Source organism: Barbus barbus (assembly GCF_936440315.1).
Source record: "Barbus barbus genome assembly, chromosome: 31".
NCBI lineage: Eukaryota > Metazoa > Chordata > Actinopteri > Cypriniformes > Cyprinidae > Barbus > Barbus barbus.
Genome location: NC_136759.1, coordinates 23,579,681 through 23,596,983, shown reverse-complemented (window position 1 = coordinate 23,596,983; position 17,303 = coordinate 23,579,681).

The window sequence follows — 17,303 nt, the reverse complement described above, 5'->3', positions numbered from 1 at the left end:
ACATTATCACGAGTTTAAACCTTCTAAGAGCACGAATGCTGTGTTTAGTGCAACTAAGCAAATGAAGAGAATGCCAGGCCACAGATGCTGAAATGCTTCTTTCTCAGTGAGAGAAAGCTGGTTTATGCAATTTTAAGAGAAAAGCTCAAGTATATGAAAGATGTTTCTTTCTCATGAACTGTAATGTTATTTGCAATGCAGAAGACAGATTTTCATGTGTTAAAGTTTTTTTGCAGAGCAAGTCATGATTGAGACAAAATGCACATTATCACTAGTTTAAACCTTCTAAAAACACTAATGCTGTGTTTAGTGCAACTTAAGCAAATTAAGAGAATGCAAGGCCACAGATGCTGAAAAACGACTTTCTCAATGACAGAAAGCTGGTTTATGCAATTTTAAGAGTAAACCTCAAGTACATCAAAGATGTTTCTTTCTCATGAAATGTAATCTTATTTGCAATGCAGAAGACAGATTTTCAAGCGTTAAAGTTTTTTTTTGCAGAGCAAGTCATGTTTGAGACTCATTGCACATTATCACTAGTTTAAACCTTCTAAAAACACTAATGCTGTGTTTAGTGCAACGTAAGCAAATGAAGAGAATGCAAGGCCACAGATGCTGAAAAACTTCTTTCTCAGTGAGACAAAGCTGGTTTATGCAATTTTAAGAGAAAAGCTCAAGTATATGAAAGATGTTTCTTTCTCAAGAAATGTAATGTTATTTGCAATGCAGAAGACAGATTTTCAAGTTTTTTTGCAGAGCAAGTCGTGTTTGAGCTTCAATGCACATTATCACTAGTTTAAACCTTCTTAGAACACTAATGCTGTGTTTAGTGCAACTAAGCAAATGAAGAGAATGCCAGGCCACAGATGCTGAAATGCTTCTTTCTCAGTGAGAGAAAGTTGTTTTATGCAATTTTAAGTGTAAAGCTCAAGTACATGAAAGATGTTTCTTTCTCATGAACTGTAATGTTATTTGCAATGCAGAAGACAGATTTTCATGTGTTAAAGTTTTTTTGCAGAGCAAGTCATGTTTGAGAGAAAATTCACATTATCACTAGTTTAAACCTTCTAAAAACACTAATGCTGTGTTTAGTGCAACTAAGCAAATGAAGAGAATGCCAGGCCACAGATGCTGAAATGCTTCTTTCTCAGTGAGAGAAAGCTGGTTTATGCAATTTTAAGAGAAAAGCTCAAGTATATGAAAGATGTTTCTTTCTCATGAACTGTAATGTTATTTGCAATGCAGAAGACAGATTTTCATGTGTTAAAGTTTTTTTGCAGAGCAAGTCATGTTTGAGCTTCAAGGCACATTATCACTAGTTTAAACCCTCTTAGAACACTAATGCTGTGTTTAGTGCAACTAAGCAAATGAAGAGAATGCCAGGCCACAGATGCTGAAATGCTTCTTTCTCAGTGAGAGAAAGCTGGTTTATGCAATTTTAAGAGGAAAGCTCAAGTATATGAAAGATGTTTCTTTCTCATGAACTGTAATGTTATTTGCAATGCAGAAGACAGATTTTCATGTGTTAAAGTTTTTTTGCAGAGCAAGTCATGTTTGAGAGAAAATTCACATTATCACTAATTTAAACCTTCTAAAAACACTAATGCTGTGTTTAGAGCAACTTAAGCAAATTAAGAGAATGCAAGGCCACAGATGCTGAAAAACTTCTTTCTCAGTGAGACAAAGTTGTTTCATGCAATTTTAAGTGTAAAGCTCAAGTACATGAAAGATGTTTCTTTGTCATGAAATATAATCTTATTTGCAATGCAGAAGACAGATTTTCATGTGTTAAAGTTTTTTTGCAGAGCAAGTCATGTTTGAGACAAAATGCACATTATCACTAGTTTAAACCTTCTAAAAACACTAATGCTGTGTTTAGTGCAACTTAAGCAAATTAAGAGAATGCAAGGCCACAGATGCTGAAAAACGTCTTTCTCAATGACAGAAAGCTGGTTTATGCAATTTTAAGAGTAAAACTCAAGTACATCAAAGATGTTTCTTTCTCATGAAATGTAATCTTATTTGCAATGCAGAAGACAGATTTTCAAGCGTTAAAGTTTTTTTGCAGAGCAAGTCATGTTTGAGACTCAATGCACATTATCACTAGTTTAAACCTTCTAAAAACACTAATGCTGTGTTTAGTGCAACGTAAGCAAACGAAGAGAATGCAAGGCCACAGATGCTGAAAAACTTCTTTCTCAGTGAGACAAAGCTGGTTTATGCAATTTTAAGAGAAAAGCTCAAGTATATGAAAGATGTTTCTTTCTCAAGACATGTAATGTTATTTGCAATGCAGAAGACAGATTTTCAAGTTTTTTTGCAGAGCAAGTCGTGTTTGAGCTTCAATGCACATTATCACTAGTTTAAACCTTCTTAGAACACTAATGCTGTGTTTAGTGCAACTAAGCAAATGAAGAGAATGCCAGGCCACAGATGCTGAAATGCTTCTTTCTCAGTGAGAGAAAGTTGTTTTATGCAATTTTAAGTGTAAAGCTCAAGTACATGAAAGATGTTTCTTTCTCATGAACTGTAATGTTATTTGCAATGCAGAAGACAGATTTTCATGTGTTAAAGTTTTTTTGCAGAGCAAGTCATGTTTGAGCTTCAAGGCACATTATCACGAGTTTAAACCTTCTAAGAGCACGAATGCTGTGTTTAGTGCAACTAAGCAAATGAAGAGAATGCCAGGCCACAGATGCTGAAATGCTTCTTTCTCAGTGAGAGAAAGCTGGTTTATGCAATTTTAAGAGAAAAGCTCAAGTATATGAAAGATGTTTCTTTCTCATGAACTGTAATGTTATTTGCAATGCAGAAGACAGATTTTCATGTGTTAAAGTTTTTTTGCAGAGCAAGTCATGATTGAGACAAAATGCACATTATCACTAGTTTAAACCTTCTAAAAACACTAATGCTGTGTTTAGTGCAACTTAAGCAAATTAAGAGAATGCAAGGCCTCAGATGCTGAAAAACGACTTTCTCAATGACAGAAAGCTGGTTTATGCAATTTTAAGAGTAAAACTCAAGTACATCAAAGATGTTTCTTTCTCATGAAATGTAATCTTATTTGCAATGCAGAAGACAGATTTTCAAGCGTTAAAGTTTTTTTTTGCAGAGCAAGTCATGTTTGAGACTCATTGCACATTATCACTAGTTTAAACCTTCTAAAAACACTAATGCTGTGTTTAGTGCAACGTAAGCAAATGAAGAGAATGCAAGGCCACAGATGCTGAAAAACTTCTTTCTCAGTGAGACAAAGCTGGTTTATGCAATTTTAAGAGAAAAGCTCAAGTATATGAAAGATGTTTCTTTCTCAAGAAATGTAATGTTATTTGCAATGCAGAAGACAGATTTTCAAGTTTTTTTGCAGAGCAAGTCGTGTTTGAGCTTCAATGCACATTATCACTAGTTTAAAACTTCTTAGAACACTAATGCTGTGTTTAGTGCAACTAAGCAAATGAAGAGAATGCCAGGCCACAGATGCTGAAATGCTTCTTTCTCAGTGAGAGAAAGTTGTTTTATGCAATTTTAAGTGTAAAGCTCAAGTACATGAAAGATGTTTCTTTCTCATGAACTGTAATGTTATTTGCAATGCAGAAGACAGATTTTCATGTGTTAAAGTTTTTTTGCAGAGCAAGTCATGTTTGAGCTTCAAGGCACATTATCACGAGTTTAAACCTTCTAAGAGCACGAATGCTGTGTTTAGTGCAACTAAGCAAATGAAGAGAATGCCAGGCCACAGATGCTGAAATGCTTCTTTCTCAGTGAGAGAAAGCTGGTTTATGCAATTTTAAGAGAAAAGCTCAAGTATATGAAAGATGTTTCTTTCTCATGAACTGTAATGTTATTTGCAATGCAGAAGACAGATTTTCATGTGTTAAAGTTTTTTTGCAGAGCAAGTCATGATTGAGACAAAATGCACATTATCACTAGTTTAAACCTTCTAAAAACACTAATGCTGTGTTTAGTGCAACTTAAGCAAATTAAGAGAATGCAAGGCCACAGATGCTGAAAAACGACTTTCTCAATGACAGAAAGCTGGTTTATGCAATTTTAAGAGTAAAACTCAAGTACATCAAAGATGTTTCTTTCTCATGAAATGTAATCTTATTTGCAATGCAGAAGACAGATTTTCAAGCGTTAAAGTTTTTTTTTGCAGAGCAAGTCATGTTTGAGACTCATTGCACATTATCACTAGTTTAAACCTTCTAAAAACACTAATGCTGTGTTTAGTGCAACGTAAGCAAATGAAGAGAATGCAAGGCCACAGATGCTGAAAAACTTCTTTCTCAGTGAGACAAAGCTGGTTTATGCAATTTTAAGAGAAAAGCTCAAGTATATGAAAGATGTTTCTTTCTCAAGAAATGTAATATTATTTGCAATGCAGAAGACAGATTTTCAAGTTTTTTTGCAGAGCAAGTCGTGTTTGAGCTTCAATGCACATTATCACTAGTTTAAACTTCTTAGAACACTAATGCTGTGTTTAGTGCAACTAAGCAAATGAAGAGAATGCCAGGCCACAGATGCTGAAATGCTTCTTTCTCAGTGAGAGAAAGTTGTTTTATGCAATTTTAAGTGTAAAGCTCAAGTACATGAAAGATGTTTCTTTCTCATGAACTGTAATGTTATTTGCAATGCAGAAGACAGATTTTCATGTGTTAAAGTTTTTTTGCAGAGCAAGTCATGTTTGAGCTTCAAGGCACATTATCACGAGTTTAAACCTTCTAAGAGCACGAATGCTGTGTTTAGTGCAACTAAGCAAATGAAGAGAATGCCAGGCCACAGATGCTGAAATGCTTCTTTCTCAGTGAGAGAAAGCTGGTTTATGCAATTTTAAGAGAAAAGCTCAAGTATATGAAAGATGTTTCTTTCTCATGAACTGTAATGTTATTTGCAATGCAGAAGACAGATTTTCATGTGTTAAAGTTTTTTTGCAGAGCAAGTCATGATTGAGACAAAATGCACATTATCACTAGTTTAAACCTTCTAAAAACACTAATGCTGTGTTTAGTGCAACTTAAGCAAATGAAGAGAATGCAAGGCCACAGATGCTGAAAAACTTCTTTCTCAGTGAGACAAAACTGGTTTATGCAATTTTAAGAGAAAAGCTCAAGTATATGAAAGATGTTTCTTTCTCAAGAAATGTAATGTTATTTGCAATGCAGAAGACAGATTTTCAAGTTTTTTTGCAGAGCAAGTCGTGTTTGAGCTTCAATGCACATTATCACTAGTTTAAACCTTCTTAGAACACTAATGCTGTGTTTAGTGCAACTAAGCAAATGAAGAGAATGCCAGGCCACAGATGCTGAAATGCTTCTTTCTCAGTGAGAGAAAGTTGTTTTATGCAATTTTAAGTGTAAAGCTCAAGTACATGAAAGATGTTTCTTTCTCATGAACTGTAATGTTATTTGCAATGCAGAAGACAGATTTTCATGTGTTAAAGTTTTTTTGCAGAGCAAGTCATGTTTGAGCTTCAAGGCACATTATCACTAGTTTAAACCCTCTTAGAACACTAATGCTGTGTTTAGTGCAACTAAGCAAATGAAGAGAATGCCAGGCCACAGATGCTGAAATGCTTCTTTCTCAGTGAGAAAAAGCTGGTTTATGCAATTTTAAGAGAAAAGCTCAAGTATATGAAAGATGTTTCTTTCTCATGAACTGTAATGTTATTTGCAATGCAGAAGACAGATTTTCATGTGTTAAAGTTTTTTTGCAGAGCAAGTCATGTTTGAGAGAAAATTCACATTATCACTAGTTTAAACCTTCTAAAAACACTAATGCTGTGTTTAGTGCAACTAAGCAAATGAAGAGAATGCCAGGCCACAGATGCTGAAATGCTTCTTTCTCAGTGAGAGAAAGCTGGTTTATGCAATTTTAAGAGAAAAGCTCAAGTATATGAAAGATGTTTCTTTCTCATGAAATGTAATGTTATTTGCAATGCAGAAGACAGATTTTCATATGTTAAAGTTTTTTTGCAGAGCCAGTCATGTTTGAGACAAAATGCACATTATCACTAGTTTAAACCTTCTAAAAACACTAATGCTGTGTTTAGTGCAACTTAAGCAAATTAAGAGAATGCAAGGCCACAGATGCTGAAAAACGTCTTTCTCAATGACAGAAAGCTGGTTTATGCAATTTTAAGAGTAAAACTCAAGTACATCAAAGATGTTTCTTTCTCATGAAATGTAATCTTATTTGCAATGCAGAAGACAGATTTTCAAGCGTTAAAGTTTTTTTGCAGAGCAAGTCATGTTTGAGACTCAATGCACATTATCACTAGATTAAACCTTCTAAAAACACTAATGCTGTGTTTAGTGCAACTTAAGCAAATTAAGAGAATGCAAGGCCACAGATGCTGAAAAACGTCTTTCTCAATGACAGAAAGCTGGTTTATGCAATTTTAAGAGTAAAACTCAAGTACATCAAAGATGTTTCTTTCTCATGAAATGTAATCTTATTTGCAATGCAGAAGACAGATTTTCAAGTTTTTTTGCAGAGCAAGTCGTGTTTGAGCTAAAATGCACATTATCACTAGTTTAAACCTTCTAAAAACACTAATGCTGTGTTTAATGCAACTTAAGCAAATTAAGAGAATGCAAGGCCACAGATGCTGAAAAACTTCTTTCTCAGTGAGACAAAGTTGTTTCATGCAATTTTAAGTGTAAAGCTCAAGTACATGAAAGATGTTTTTTGTCATGAAATATAATCTTATTTGCAATGCAGAAGACAGATTTTCATGTGTTAAAGTTTTTTTGCAGAGCAAATCATGTTTGAGCTTCAATGCACATTATCACTAGTTTAAACCTTCTAAAAACACTAATGCTGTGTTTAGTGCAACGTAAGCAAATTAAGAGAATGCAAGGCCACAGATGCTGAAAAACTTCTTTCTCAGTGAGACAAAGTTGTTTCATGCAATTTTAAGAGAAAAGCTCAAGTACATGAAAGATGTTTTTTGTCATGAAATATAATCTTATTTGCAATGCAGAAGACAGATTTTCATGTGTTAAAGTTTTTTTGCAGAGCAAATCATGTTTGAGCTTCAATGCACATTATCACTAGTTTAAACCTTCTAAAAACACTAATGCTGTGTTTAGTGCAACTTAAGCAAATTAAGAGAATGCAAGGCCACAGATGCTGAAATGCTTCTTTCTCAGTGAGAGAAAGCTGGTTTATGCAATTTTAAGAGAAAAGCTCAAGTATATGAAAGATGTTTCTTTCTCATGAACTGTAATGTTATTTGCAATGCAGAAGACAGATTTTCATGTGTTAAAGTTTTTTTGCAGAGCTAGTCATGTTTGAGACAAAATGCACATTATCACTAGTTTAAACCTTCTAAAAACACTAATGCTGTGTTTAGTGCAACTTAAGCAAATTAAGAGAATGCAAGGCCACAGATGCTGAAAAACTTCTTTCTCAGTGAGACAAAGTTGTTTCATGCAATTTTAAGTGTAAAGCTCAAGTACATGAAAGATGTTTCTTTGTCATGAAATATAATCTTATTTGCAATGCAGAAGACAGATTTTCATGTGTTAAAGTTTTTTTGCAGAGCAAATCATGTTCGAGCTTCAATGCACATTATCACTAGTTTAAACCTTCTAAAAACACTAATGCTGTGTTTAGTGCAACTAAGCAAATGAAGAGAATGCCAGGCCACAGATGCTGAAATGCTTCTTTCTCAGTGAGAGAAAGTTGTTTTATGCAATTTTAAGTGTAAAGCTCAAGTACATGAAAGATGTTTCTTTCTCATGAACTGTAATGTTATTTGCAATGCAGAAGACAGATTTTCATGTGTTAAAGTTTTTTTGCAGAGTAAGTCATGTTTGAGCTTCAAGGCACATTATCACGAGTTTAAACCTTCTAAGAGCACGAATGCTGTGTTTAGTGCAACTAAGCAAATGAAGAGAATGCCAGGCCACAGATGCTGAAATGCTTCTTTCTCAGTGAGAGAAAGCTGGTTTATGCAATTTTAAGAGAAAAGCTCAAGTATATGAAAGATGTTTCTTTCTCATGAACTGTAATGTTATTTGCAATGCAGAAGACAGATTTTCATGTGTTAAAGTTTTTTTGCAGAGCAAGTCATGTTTGAGACAAAATGCACATTATCACTAGTTTAAACCTTCTAAAAACACTAATGCTGTGTTTAGTGCAACTTAAGCAAATTAAGAGAATGCAAGGCCACAGATGCTGAAAAACGTCTTTCTCAATGACAGAAAGCTGGTTTATGCAATTTTAAGAGTAAAACTCAAGTACATCAAAGATGTTTCTTTCTCATGAAATGTAATCTTATTTGCAATGCAGAAGACAGATTTTCAAGTTTTTTTGCAGAGCAAGTCGTGTTTGAGCTAAAATGCACATTATCACTAGTTTAAACCTTCTAAAAACACTAATGCTGTGTTGAATGCAACTTAAGCAAATTAAGAGAATGCAAGGCCACAGATGCTGAAAAACTTCTTTCTCAGTGAGACAAAGTTGTTTCATGCAATTTTAAGTGTAAAGCTCAAGTACATGAAAGATGTTTTTTGTCATGAAATATAATCTTATTTGCAATGCAGAAGACAGATTTTCATGTGTTAAAGTTTTTTTGCAGAGCAAATCATGTTTGAGCTTCAATGCACATTATCACTAGTTTAAACCTTCTAAAAACACTAATGCTGTGTTTAGTGCAACGTAAGCAAATTAAGAGAATGCAAGGCCACAGATGCTGAAAAACTTCTTTCTCAGTGAGACAAAGTTGTTTCATGCAATTTTAAGAGAAAAGCTCAAGTACATGAAAGATGTTTTTTGTCATGAAATATAATCTTATTTGCAATGCAGAAGACAGATTTTCATGTGTTAAAGTTTTTTTGCAGAGCAAATCATGTTTGAGCTTCAATGCACATTATCACTAGTTTAAACCTTCTAAAAACACTAATGCTGTGTTTAGTGCAACTTAAGCAAATTAAGAGAATGCAAGGCCACAGATGCTGAAAAACGTCTTTCTCAATGACAGAAAGCTGGTTTATGCAATTTTAAGAGTAAAACTCAAGTACATCAAAGATGTTTCTTTCTCATGAAATGTAATCTTATTTGCAATGCAGAAGACAGATTTTCATGTGTTAAAGTTTTTTTGCAGAGCAAGTCATGTTTGAGACTCAATGCACATTATCACTAGTTTAAACCTTCTTAGAACACTAATGCTGTGTTTAGTGCAACATAAGCAAATGAAGAGAATGCAAGGCCACAGATGCTGAAAAACTTCTTTCTCAGTGAGACAAAGCTGGTTTATGCAATTTTAAGAGAAAAGCTCAAGTATATGAAAGATGTTTCTTTCTCAAGAAATGTAATGTTATTTGCAATGCAGAAGACAGATTTTCAAGTTTTTTTGCAGAGCAAGTCGTGTTTGAGCTTCAATGCACATTATCACTAGTTTAAACCTTCTTAGAACACTAATGCTGTGTTTAGTGCAACTAAGCAAATGAAGAGAATGCCAGGCCACAGATGCTGAAATGCTTCTTTCTCAGTGAGAGAAAGTTGTTTTATGCAATTTTAAGTGTAAAGCTCAAGTACATGAAAGATGTTTCTTTCTCATGAACTGTAATGTTATTTGCAATGCAGAAGACAGATTTTCATGTGTTAAAGTTTTTTTGCAGAGCAAGTCATGTTTGAGCTTCAAGACACATTATCACTAGTTTAAACCCTCTTAGAACACTAATGCTGTGTTTAGTGCAACTAAGCAAATGAAGAGAATGCCAGGCCACAGATGCTGAAATGCTTCTTTCTCAGTGAGAGAAAGCTGGTTTATGCAATTTTAAGAGAAAAGCTCAAGTATATGAAAGATGTTTCTTTCTCATGAACTGTAATGTTATTTGCAATGCAGAAGACAGATTTTCATGTGTTAAAGTTTTTTTGCAGAGCTAGTCATGTTTGAGACAAAATGCACATTATCACTAGTTTAAACCTTCTAAAAACACTAATGCTGTGTTTAGTGCAACTTAAGCAAATTAAGAGAATGCAAGGCCACAGATGCTGAAAAACTTCTTTCTCAGTGAGACAAAGTTGTTTCATGCAATTTTAAGTGTAAAGCTCAAGTACATGAAAGATGTTTCTTTGTCATGAAATATAATCTTATTTGCAATGCAGAAGACAGATTTTCATGTGTTAAAGTTTTTTTGCAGAGCAAATCATGTTCGAGCTTCAATGCACATTATCACTAGTTTAAACCTTCTAAAAACACTAATGCTGTGTTTAGTGCAACTAAGCAAATGAAGAGAATGCCAGGCCACAGATGCTGAAATGCTTCTTTCTCAGTGAGAGAAAGTTGTTTTATGCAATTTTAAGTGTAAAGCTCAAGTACATGAAAGATGTTTCTTTCTCATGAACTGTAATGTTATTTGCAATGCAGAAGACAGATTTTCATGTGTTAAAGTTTTTTTGCAGAGCAAGTCATGTTTGAGCTTCAAGGCACATTATCACTAGTTTAAACCCTCTTAGAACACTAATGCTGTGTTTAGTGCAACTAAGCAAATGAAGAGAATGCCAGGCCACAGATGCTGAAATGCTTCTTTCTCAGTGAGAGAAAGCTGGTTTATGCAATTTTAAGAGAAAAACTCAAGTATATGAAAGATGTTTCTTTCTCATGAACTGTAATGTTATTTGCAATGCAGAAGACAGATTTTCATGTGTTAAAGTTGTTTTGCAGAGCAAGTCATGTTTGAGCTTCAAGGCACATTATCACGAGTTTAAACCTTCTAAGAGCACGAATGCTGTGTTTAGTGCAACTAAGCAAATGAAGAGAATGCCAGGCCACAGATGCTGAAATGCGTCTTTCTCAGTGAGAGAAAGCTGGTTTATGCAATTTTAAGAGAAAAGCTCAAGTATATGAAAGATGTTTCTTTCTCATGAACTGTAATGTTATTTGCAATGCAGAAGACAGATTTTCATGTGTTAAAGTTTTTTTGCAGAGCAAGTCATGTTTGAGACAAAATGCACATTATCACTAGTTTAAACCTTCTAAAAACAACTTCAGCAAATTAAGAGAATGCAAGGCCACAGATGCTGAAAAACGTCTTTCTCAATGACAGAAAGCTGGTTTATGCAATTTTAAGAGTAAAACTCAAGTACATCAATGATGTTTCTTTCTCATGAAATGTAATCTTATTTGCAATGCAGAAGACAGATTTTCAAGCGTTAAAGTTTTTTTGCAGAGCAAGTCATGTTTGAGACTCAATGCACATTATCACTAGTTTAAACCTTCTAAAAACACTAATGCTGTGTTTAGTGCAACGTAAGCAAATGAAGAGAATGCAAGGTCACAGATGCTGAAAAACTTCTTTCTCAGTGAGACAAAGCTGGTTTATGCAATTTTAAGAGAAAAGCTCAAGTACATGAAAGATGTTTCTTTCTCATGAACTGTAATGTTATTTGCAATGCAGAAGACAGATTTTCATGTGTTAAAGTTTTTTTGCAGAGCAAGTCATGTTTGAGCTTCAAGGCACATTATCACTAGTTTAAACCCTCTTAGAACACTAATGCTGTGTTTAGTGCAACTAAGCAAATGAAGAGAATGCCAGGCCACAGATGCTGAAATGCTTCTTTCTCAGTGAGAGAAAGCTGGTTTATGCAATTTTAAGAGAAAAGCTCAAGTATATGAAAGATGTTTCTTTCTCATGAACTGTAATGTTATTTGCAATGCAGAAGACAGATTTTCATGTGTTAAAGTTTTTTTGCAGAGCAAGTCATGATTGAGACAAAATGCACATTATCACTAGTTTAAACCTTCTAAAAACACTAATGCTGTGTTTAGTGCAACTTAAGCAAATTAAGAGAATGCAAGGCCACAGATGCTGAAAAACGACTTTCTCAATGACAGAAAGCTGGTTTATGCAATTTTAAGAGTAAAACTCAAGTACATCAAAGATGTTTCTTTCTCATGAAATGTAATCTTATTTGCAATGCAGAAGACAGATTTTCAAGCGTTAAAGTTTTTTTTTGCAGAGCAAGTCATGTTTGAGACTCATTGCACATTATCACTAGTTTAAACCTTCTAAAAACACTAATGCTGTGTTTAGTGCAACGTAAGCAAATGAAGAGAATGCAAGGCCACAGATGCTGAAAAACTTCTTTCTCAGTGAGACAAAGCTGGTTTATGCAATTTTAAGAGAAAAGCTCAAGTATATGAAAGATGTTTCTTTCTCAAGAAATGTAATATTATTTGCAATGCAGAAGACAGATTTTCAAGTTTTTTTGCAGAGCAAGTCGTGTTTGAGCTTCAATGCACATTATCACTAGTTTAAACCTTCTTAGAACACTAATGCTGTGTTTAGTGCAACTAAGCAAATGAAGAGAATGCCAGGCCACAGATGCTGAAATGCTTCTTTCTCAGTGAGAGAAAGTTGTTTTATGCAATTTTAAGTGTAAAGCTCAAGTACATGAAAGATGTTTCTTTCTCATGAACTGTAATGTTATTTGCAATGCAGAAGACAGATTTTCATGTGTTAAAGTTTTTTTGCAGAGCAAGTCATGTTTGAGAGAAAATTCACATTATCACTAGTTTAAACCTTCTAAAAACACTAATGCTGTGTTTAGTGCAACTAAGCAAATGAAGAGAATGCCAGGCCACAGATGCTGAAATGCTTCTTTCTCAGTGAGAGAAAGCTGGTTTATGCAATTTTAAGAGAAAAGCTCAAGTATATGAAAGATGTTTCTTTCTCATGAACTGTAATGTTATTTGCAATGCAGAAGACAGATTTTCATGTGTTAAAGTTTTTTTGCAGAGCAAGTCATGTTTGAGCTTCAAGGCACATTATCACGAGTTTAAACCTTCTAAGAGCACGAATGCTGTGTTTAGTGCAACTAAGCAAATGAAGAGAATGCCAGGCCACAGATGCTGAAATGCTTCTTTCTCAGTGAGAGAAAGCTGGTTTATGCAATTTTAAGAGAAAAGCTCAAGTATATGAAAGATGTTTCTTTCTCATGAACTGTAATGTTATTTGCAATGCAGAAGACAGATTTTCATGTGTTAAAGTTTTTTTGCAGAGCAAGTCATGATTGAGACAAAATGCACATTATCACTAGTTTAAACCTTCTAAAAACACTAATGCTGTGTTTAGTGCAACTTAAGCAAATTAAGAGAATGCAAGGCCACAGATGCTGAAAAACGACTTTCTCAATGACAGAAAGCTGGTTTATGCAATTTTAAGAGTAAACCTCAAGTACATCAAAGATGTTTCTTTCTCATGAAATGTAATCTTATTTGCAATGCAGAAGACAGATTTTCAAGCGTTAAAGTTTTTTTTTGCAGAGCAAGTCATGTTTGAGACTCATTGCACATTATCACTAGTTTAAACCTTCTAAAAACACTAATGCTGTGTTTAGTGCAACGTAAGCAAATGAAGAGAATGCAAGGCCACAGATGCTGAAAAACTTCTTTCTCAGTGAGACAAAGCTGGTTTATGCAATTTTAAGAGAAAAGCTCAAGTATATGAAAGATGTTTCTTTCTCAAGAAATGTAATGTTATTTGCAATGCAGAAGACAGATTTTCAAGTTTTTTTGCAGAGCAAGTCGTGTTTGAGCTTCAATGCACATTATCACTAGTTTAAACCTTCTTAGAACACTAATGCTGTGTTTAGTGCAACTAAGCAAATGAAGAGAATGCCAGGCCACAGATGCTGAAATGCTTCTTTCTCAGTGAGAGAAAGTTGTTTTATGCAATTTTAAGTGTAAAGCTCAAGTACATGAAAGATGTTTCTTTCTCATGAACTGTAATGTTATTTGCAATGCAGAAGACAGATTTTCATGTGTTAAAGTTTTTTTGCAGAGCAAGTCATGTTTGAGAGAAAATTCACATTATCACTAGTTTAAACCTTCTAAAAACACTAATGCTGTGTTTAGTGCAACTAAGCAAATGAAGAGAATGCCAGGCCACAGATGCTGAAATGCTTCTTTCTCAGTGAGAGAAAGCTGGTTTATGCAATTTTAAGAGAAAAGCTCAAGTATATGAAAGATGTTTCTTTCTCATGAAATGTAATGTTATTTGCAATGCAGAAGACAGATTTTCATATGTTAAAGTTTTTTTGCAGAGCCAGTCATGTTTGAGACAAAATGCACATTATCACTAGTTTAAACCTTCTAAAAACACTAATGCTGTGTTTAGTGCAACTTAAGCAAATTAAGAGAATGCAAGGCCACAGATGCTGAAAAACGTCTTTCTCAATGACAGAAAGCTGGTTTATGCAATTTTAAGAGTAAAACTCAAGTACATCAAAGATGTTTCTTTCTCATGAAATGTAATCTTATTTGCAATGCAGAAGACAGATTTTCAAGCGTTAAAGTTTTTTTGCAGAGCAAGTCATGTTTGAGACTCAATGCACATTATCACTAGATTAAACCTTCTAAAAACACTAATGCTGTGTTTAGTGCAACTTAAGCAAATTAAGAGAATGCAAGGCCACAGATGCTGAAAAACGTCTTTCTCAATGACAGAAAGCTGGTTTATGCAATTTTAAGAGTAAAACTCAAGTACATCAAAGATGTTTCTTTCTCATGAAATGTAATCTTATTTGCAATGCAGAAGACAGATTTTCAAGTTTTTTTGCAGAGCAAGTCGTGTTTGAGCTAAAATGCACATTATCACTAGTTTAAACCTTCTAAAAACACTAATGCTGTGTTTAATGCAACTTAAGCAAATTAAGAGAATGCAAGGCCACAGATGCTGAAAAACTTCTTTCTCAGTGAGACAAAGTTGTTTCATGCAATTTTAAGTGTAAAGCTCAAGTACATGAAAGATGTTTTTTGTCATGAAATATAATCTTATTTGCAATGCAGAAGACAGATTTTCATGTGTTAAAGTTTTTTTGCAGAGCAAATCATGTTTGAGCTTCAATGCACATTATCACTAGTTTAAACCTTCTAAAAACACTAATGCTGTGTTTAGTGCAACGTAAGCAAATTAAGAGAATGCAAGGCCACAGATGCTGAAAAACTTCTTTCTCAGTGAGACAAAGTTGTTTCATGCAATTTTAAGAGAAAAGCTCAAGTACATGAAAGATGTTTTTTGTCATGAAATATAATCTTATTTGCAATGCAGAAGACAGATTTTCATGTGTTAAAGTTTTTTTGCAGAGCAAATCATGTTTGAGCTTCAATGCACATTATCACTAGTTTAAACCTTCTAAAAACACTAATGCTGTGTTTAGTGCAACTTAAGCAAATTAAGAGAATGCAAGGCCACAGATGCTGAAATGCTTCTTTCTCAGTGAGAGAAAGCTGGTTTATGCAATTTTAAGAGAAAAGCTCAAGTATATGAAAGATGTTTCTTTCTCATGAACTGTAATGTTATTTGCAATGCAGAAGACAGATTTTCATGTGTTAAAGTTTTTTTGCAGAGCTAGTCATGTTTGAGACAAAATGCACATTATCACTAGTTTAAACCTTCTAAAAACACTAATGCTGTGTTTAGTGCAACTTAAGCAAATTAAGAGAATGCAAGGCCACAGATGCTGAAAAACTTCTTTCTCAGTGAGACAAAGTTGTTTTATGCAATTTTAAGTGTAAAGCTCAAGTACATGAAAGATGTTTCTTTCTCATGAACTGTAATGTTATTTGCAATGCAGAAGACAGATTTTCATGTGTTAAAGTTTTTTTGCAGAGTAAGTCATGTTTGAGCTTCAAGGCACATTATCACGAGTTTAAACCTTCTAAGAGCACGAATGCTGTGTTTAGTGCAACTAAGCAAATGAAGAGAATGCCAGGCCACAGATGCTGAAATGCTTCTTTCTCAGTGAGAGAAAGCTGGTTTATGCAATTTTAAGAGAAAAGCTCAAGTATATGAAAGATGTTTCTTTCTCATGAACTGTAATGTTATTTGCAATGCAGAAGACAGATTTTCATGTGTTAAAGTTTTTTTGCAGAGCAAGTCATGTTTGAGACAAAATGCACATTATCACTAGTTTAAACCTTCTAAAAACACTAATGCTGTGTTTAGTGCAACTTAAGCAAATTAAGAGAATGCAAGGCCACAGATGCTGAAAAACGTCTTTCTCAATGACAGAAAGCTGGTTTATGCAATTTTAAGAGTAAAACTCAAGTACATCAAAGATGTTTCTTTCTCATGAAATGTAATCTTATTTGCAATGCAGAAGACAGATTTTCAAGTTTTTTTGCAGAGCAAGTCGTGTTTGAGCTAAAATGCACATTATCACTAGTTTAAACCTTCTAAAAACACTAATGCTGTGTTGAATGCAACTTAAGCAAATTAAGAGAATGCAAGGCCACAGATGCTGAAAAACTTCTTTCTCAGTGAGACAAAGTTGTTTCATGCAATTTTAAGTGTAAAGCTCAAGTACATGAAAGATGTTTTTTGTCATGAAATATAATCTTATTTGCAATGCAGAAGACAGATTTTCATGTGTTAAAGTTTTTTTGCAGAGCAAATCATGTTTGAGCTTCAATGCACATTATCACTAGTTTAAACCTTCTAAAAACACTAATGCTGTGTTTAGTGCAACGTAAGCAAATTAAGAGAATGCAAGGCCACAGATGCTGAAAAACTTCTTTCTCAGTGAGACAAAGTTGTTTCATGCAATTTTAAGAGAAAAGCTCAAGTACATGAAAGATGTTTTTTGTCATGAAATATAATCTTATTTGCAATGCAGAAGACAGATTTTCATGTGTTAAAGTTTTTTTGCAGAGCAAATCATGTTTGAGCTTCAATGCACATTATCACTAGTTTAAACCTTCTAAAAACACTAATGCTGTGTTTAGTGCAACTTAAGCAAATTAAGAGAATGCAAGGCCACAGATGCTGAAAAACGTCTTTCTCAATGACAGAAAGCTGGTTTATGCAATTTTAAGAGTAAAACTCAAGTACATCAAAGATGTTTCTTTCTCATGAAATGTAATCTTATTTGCAATGCAGAAGACAGATTTTCATGTGTTAAAGTTTTTTTGCAGAGCAAGTCATGTTTGAGACTCAATGCACATTATCACTAGTTTAAACCTTCTTAGAACACTAATGCTGTGTTTAGTGCAACATAAGCAAATGAAGAGAATGCAAGGCCACAGATGCTGAAAAACTTCTTTCTCAGTGAGACAAAGCTGGTTTATGCAATTTTAAGAGAAAAGCTCAAGTATATGAAAGATGTTTCTTTCTCAAGAAATGTAATGTTATTTGCTATGCAGAAGACAGATTTTCAAGTTTTTTTGCAGAGCAAGTCGTGTTTGAGCTTCAATGCACATTATCACTAGTTTAAACCTTCTTAGAACACTAATGCTGTGTTTAGTGCAACTAAGCAAATGAAGAGAATGCCAGGCCACAGATGCTGAAATG